Consider the following 6,295-nt stretch of genomic DNA (forward strand, 5'->3'; position numbering starts at 1 on the left):
CCTCCCCCCCCTCCTCTCTCTCCCCTTCCCCCACCCTCCCTCTCCTGCCATTTGAACGTTCCTTTTCATCATGACTGTCAGTCACTCCCAGACTTAAAATTTTGGCCACTAGTCATCACAGGCTTCTGCGACCTTCAGTGCCCAGCACGGTTGCTGTGTTTGCCTAAGCCCACCTGGCAGATTGACCCATCCATTTAACGCTCTCAAATCTTTTCCTGATTTCCCCTCTCTCCCCCCTCTCTCCCTTTCTCTCTCTCCCTTTCTCTTTCTCCCTCTCCCTCCCGACTTCTCTTCTCCATGCCATACAGTCTCTCCTGTTCCTCATTAAATCATGCCAGGATGTCAGAAGATCCCACGTTTTCCCCTCCCTAGTCGTGGACGCTGCCCCTAGGGACTTTGGGACACTCATTTTCGGGACTCTCTGCACGGAAGGATGCCTCTCTGGACGTCGGCCCCACAGGCGATTTGGCACGCCTCTCCTCTCAGGCCTCTTTCCTCCTTTGTCCTCGTCCTCTGTCTCCTCCTTTTGCACTTGCTCTCTGCGTCAGCCTCATTGCCACTCTCTCCTTCCCCTGGAGGTGCCCACAGCCTTCCCATTTCCCTTCTTCAGCTCTCATTTTCCTCCTTTATCACCTCACACTAACCACCCTTTTCATTCTCTTCCTCATCCCTCTAAAAAACCGGCAACCTCAATTCTAAACCTGCTGGACTCACCCCCCTTGCTTGCCTTCTGAAATCTAAAATCCTCAGTCTTCTCTGTCAGGCCTAAATGCCTCAAGTTTCTCTGCACCACTGCCTGGCCAGAGTACAAGTTAGACAATGGTCCTGTCTGGCCAGAGACAGGAACCTTAGACTTCAATATTGTCGCCCGAGTTCTCTTAGGGTCCCTTGCTCTTGACGCCGGTAGACAAACCACATACCACATCCTTATCTGAATTTTTCAAAGTTTATACCTTTGGGGAGGAGAGACTTACAAAGAAACGAACGCCCAACCCCTGGCACCCAGCTCTATGTGGCTCAGCCCACCGTTCTATTGCTTTTGCCCACAGTCTGCCTCATCTCACGTCCTCGCATGCCCACTCACCCCACAGAGTGCCGTGAGGGGTCCAGGGCAGGCTGGCTCGCCTGCTCCCTGTTCCCTGCTTCCCAGAATTATCGCCAAATCCTTTCGTTCCAATCTCTCCCCACACTAAGCTCCACTTTTCTTCCCCAGGGTGCCCTGCACCAGTCCATGGCTCTTCAGAAGTCCGGGAGGAATAAATCATTTTCGGGCTACAAATATTTTAAGAGATTTAGATAACTTCTGCCAAATAATGGCAAATGGTCTGAACTCCCCTATATCCAAGCTTTTTTTGTTCTTCGTGCCAGACCCTCCCTGTGTGCTCCCTACCAAACGCTCAGGTCCTCTTGGCAAGAACCCCTCCCACTGGCTGTGATCCTTCTACCCCTCTCCCTGCTCCCGTTCTCAAGAGGTGGCCACCACTGTTCAGCAGCTGCAAGGAATGAGGATGCCCCACTCCCTACGCCTCGCCCACCTCAAATGGTCACCAGCCTTGGCCCCTCGGGGTCTCGGGTTCCCACCCAACCCACCCACAAGCTAGGGTGGTCGGCAGGTGAGGGGCCCACCAGGCAGCTCAGGACCCATGAGGCCCGAACGGGCAGCGCCAAAACCTGGGGTCCAGGGCCAGGCTGGGGACCCACTCGGCCACGCCCACCCCGTGCCCAGGAGCACTTGCTCCCATGCTGACAGTAGTCGAGGTAGAAGGAGTTGTCAGAGTCCACCCTCCCTTTTCTCCCTTAAAAATATGTCCCAAATAGAGAAAAAAATGAGGATCCTTCTCCACAAACCCAGCACAGTTTCTGCCTAGGCTTACTGAGGCCCTGGTACAATACACCAGACATGATCCAGATTCTAGAAATGGCAGGTTCATGGTTAGCCATCGTTCCATCTCAGTCTGTCCCTGATATTAGGAGAAAACTTAGCCAGCTAGAAAGGGGTGTGGACACCCTCCAGGGAGAGCTGTTAGAAATGGCATTTAAAGTCTTTAATAACCTGGAGGAGCAGGCTAGGATGGACAAATTTGCCTGGTCTAAAAAATACTGGCTGCTGGCCACAGCTCTAAGGGCTCCTCCAAAGAAGACAATCTCCAGCTCCACTCCCACACAGCGTCAGCCACCAGGACCCCGCTTCAGATGTGGACAAACTGGACACTGGGCTAAACAATGCCCCAACCTACCACCACCACTGGGACCCTGCCCTCAATGTGGACAGAGAGATCATTGGAGGATCAGTTGTCCTTCTTTGCCACCAAGGTAGGCCAGTCTCCTCCCTGACCCCATCCACTTTGCAGGAGTCAGTCAACAATCTTCTGGGCCTAGCAGCCAAAGACTGATGAGGCCCTGGTTCCTCAGCACCCATTTCATCCATGACCATCATTATTGAGGAGCCCAGGGTAGTGGCTACAGTAGTGGTAAATCTGTCTCATGGTCTGTCCTTCCCTCCTACTCTGGTAAGGTTTTTCCCTCACAGATCTCCATGGTGGGGTCGATGGAAAACCTCATTTCCCTAAAACAAAGGGGACCCTTCTGAACATGTAGAGTTCCTGGGACCAATCACAGTGGATTTCCATGCCATCAGGAAAGGCCCTCATAGAGGCACTGGCTTTAGCCCTCCCTGACCTAGGATCCCCATTTCTCTCATATGTAACTGAAAATAAGAGCCTGGCTGGGGTGGAGGTGGGGGTGGGGTCCTCAGACAAATGAAAGGACCCACTTTTGCCCCCATGGCCTATCTCTAAAAACAACTAGACACCACTGTCAAGGAATGGCAGCCTTGTCACCATGCTCTGGCAACTGCCGCCCTCCTGGCTCAAGAAGGTCTTAAACTCACCCTGGAACAGGCTCTTTCTGTTCTTTCCCCCACCATCTTAAGGACCTCCTCACCCACTCCTCTCAGCACTCTTGCTCTATCTAAGTTCCAACTCTTTCATGCCACCTTCCTTGAAAACCCCTCAATCACTTTAGATCCTCCAGAACTCACCTATCAGGACTGCTTGGTTTCTCTCCAGCTCCTACCTGATTCGCATCTAAACTGGTTTGTGGATGTCAGCTCAACACTGACCCCTACTGGATCCCACAGGGCAGGATATGCTACAGTTTCCCTCACAGGCATTATTGAGTCTGGACCTTTATCTCCTGGCACCTTCTCACAAGAGTGCAGAACTCATAGCACTCATCAGAGCCTTAACATTGGCAAAAAAAAAAAAAAAAAAAAAAAAAAAAAATCAATATTTTCACAGATTCTAAATATGCCTTCCATATAATCCACCATCATGCCTCTATCTGGAAATAAAGAGGTCTACTTACCACAAAGGGGACTCCCCCATTATTAATGGTCCACTAATCCTTAAATACTGGAGGCATCTTATCTTCCTGCCAAGGTAGCTGTAGTCCATTGTAGAGGGCACCAACCTCTCACTGATCCTATTGCCAGAGGCAATGACCTGGCCGACCAAGCAGCTAGGGAGGCCAGCAAACACCAATACCATGCTGCTAACCTGTCTTAACTCCATCAGAGTTCATGACTTCCTACACCCCTCAACAGCATAAATCTCTTTTAGATAAAGGAGCTACCCCAACTTCAAGAGGATGGATGATTCTTGGAGGCAGGTATTGCCTACCAGAAGGCCAGGTTTTGTCCATCCTGACTCACCTATATAACATCTTTCATATTGGGGTTTGCCCACATTATAAATTACTTGAACCCCTCATTTTTTATCCTAAACTCCTTCCCCTTCTCACAAAAGTCACCCAGTCCTGCCCCATCTGCGCCACTGTTTCTTCTCAGGGCGGGGGCTGCTCACCTCCCTCCTTTAAACCCCACCAACATAGAGGAGCTCTTCCCGGGTTGATTGGCAACTAGACTTTACTCATATGCCAGCTTGCAAAAAGTTCAGGTACCTACTAGTCTTGGTGGATACATTCTCAGGATGGATAGAGGCTTTTCCCACTATGGGGGAAATAGCAGCCCTTTGAGTTTCTGTATGGCAGGCTTTTCCTCCTGAGCAATCTGCCACTCCAACAATCCTCTCCCCTCCATGACTGCTTTCACTCTTCTACGAAAATTCCCCAGGGAGCATGCTGACTGAATTATCCCACAGGCATCCAAACACCAGCTCTCCCATACCTTTCAGCTGGTCCAGTCCACTGATCAACACAAGGGACTAAAGGGAACCCTCCAGCCACGCTGGACTGGACCCCATCTTGTGATCCTGTCTACTCCAATGGCAACCTTCCAGACTCAGCCTCATCACCTTACTTCAAACCCCCTCCCCCTTTTGTCATCAACCTTACCCAGCAGGAAATACCCAAACGAGAAACGTCATCCCAAATCCTATAACATAAATGGCTGGAATGATAGGGTGCAGGTCCAGGAAACCCTAGACCCAGAAACCATAAGGCCCCTAGGAGGAACTGATTCAACCAACTCCCAGCCACCTGCAAGCTGCCAAAAGAAGCTCCAGGAACTGGTGACCCAATGCATTGTGATCACCAGACCATGCTCCACAGGCTGACAAGCAGGTTTCCCAAGCCCTGTAGCTGCAATGAGCTCCTGGAACCCTGTAATTGTAGAAAACATGTGTTACAGGGATGTTTTCCTCGATAAGTTTCACCAGGTACAGACCCAGAAACCATAAGGCCCCTAGGAGGAACTGAGTCAACCAACTCCCAGCCACCTGCAAGCTGCCAAAAGCAGCTCCAGGAACTGGTGACCCAATGCATTGTGATCACCAGACCATGCTCCACAGACTGACAAACAGGTTTCCCAAGCCCTGTAGCTGCAATGAGCTCCTGGAACCCTGTAACTGTAGAAAACATGTGTTACAGGGATGTTTTCCTCGATAAGTTTCACCAGGTACAGACCCCATGCCCTCCCTGAACAGCCCCAAAACAGCCCCAAACAGCAGAAAAATATTCTTTTTCTGCATTTTTTTCCCTTTATTATTTTTTAATCAAACCTTTTATTCATGATTAACATGTTGAAGTTAGTACAAGTACGAAAGTATAAAAAGCGCAGAAATGAAGGAATCAGGCATTGCCAGAGGCCCATTCCATCCCTCCCAGGCACAACACTGCCCCACTTCCCTCTCCTAGGCAAATACGACATAATATATCATTTGTGCCCATGTTGTAGCTTTATGTCAATGTAATCATATAGTATTAATTATTTTATATCTGGCTTTCCAACAGTACTATGAATTTAAGCAGTGTTCATTTGTATGAACACTTAACAGTTGGGTTTTCCCCCTTTATTATTGCTAACATTTGAGTTGGTTCCAGTTTTCAGCTAGTATAAAGCATGTATATACATAAAGAGAGATAGATAATTGATAGATAGATGATAGATAGGTAGATCATCTCAGTACTCAGGAGGTAGAGGCAGATGGATCTCTGTGAACTCAAGGCCATCCTGGTCTACATACTGACTTCCAGGTCAGTCAGTCAAGGTTACATAGTGAAACCCTGTCTCAAAAGGTTTTTTTTAAACAAGAAAAAGTTCGGCCTATAGGTTATTTTTCTTTTTTCTTTCTTTCTTTCTTCTTCTTTCATTTATTTTATTATATTTTTATGGGGCTTTTGGCTACTCTAACATCCCTCCCCCCTGAAGAGGTAACCCTAAAATCTTTTGAGAATTAGATAAAAGCTCCCAAATATTTTTGACAGTTTTGGCCTTTGGAACGGAGTATGTTGCTAATGGCCCAAGGACATTTTGAGAGATGTTTCATAGTCCCCTGGAACTTAGTCAACCTTGGAGGTCAAGGGGCAAAAACGGTCCTTTAAGTCTCTCTGATCACATTAGAATAGGCCTCAAAGTATGGCTGTTAAACATCCAATAAGGTTAGTTCCACCAGTCTGGTACTTTTAACTATCATGTACTATGTAGATAAGGCTTGGGTAAAAAACCAAATATTCTCAGATAAACCTTGACTAGATATATATTTTGTTCCTTAAGCTAGTTGACTAAACTATGACCATAGACATTTTAAGATTATGTGTTATTGTTATTTTAGCCTCATCCATTATATGCATCATAACAAACCTAAACAGACTTTCATCACTTGCTGAGGATTTCTCATTTTTTCTGTCTATTTTGGAAAATATCTCCATTCCCATAACCTTTTAACATCTTTTACATTCTCATGTTCTTTTTTTTTAAGTAATTATGAGACATAATAGCATTAACAAATAAATCTTCCATCTGTTGTGAGACTTCTTTTCCTGGGGATGCTAAGCA

At 47.6% G+C, this 6,295-nt stretch overlaps 1 long non-coding RNA gene across 1 annotated transcript in view; it reads right to left on the reverse strand.

Annotated features, from left to right (window-relative positions):
* LOC108490099 overlaps positions 1-4,438 on the reverse strand; it is a 27,571-nt gene extending 23,133 nt beyond the window's left edge. The window contains exon 1 of the long non-coding RNA XR_001872112.1: positions 4,354-4,438. This is a non-coding gene — a long non-coding RNA (uncharacterized LOC108490099). The remainder of the gene's footprint in view (positions 1-4,353) is intronic.
* Positions 4,439-6,295: the final 1,857 nt, after the last annotated feature.

The sequence above is a fragment of the Nannospalax galili genome, unplaced genomic scaffold, assembly GCF_000622305.1.
Source record: "Nannospalax galili isolate Female #2095 unplaced genomic scaffold, S.galili_v1.0 scaffold288, whole genome shotgun sequence".
In the NCBI taxonomy this organism is placed as follows: domain Eukaryota; kingdom Metazoa; phylum Chordata; class Mammalia; order Rodentia; family Spalacidae; genus Nannospalax; species Nannospalax galili.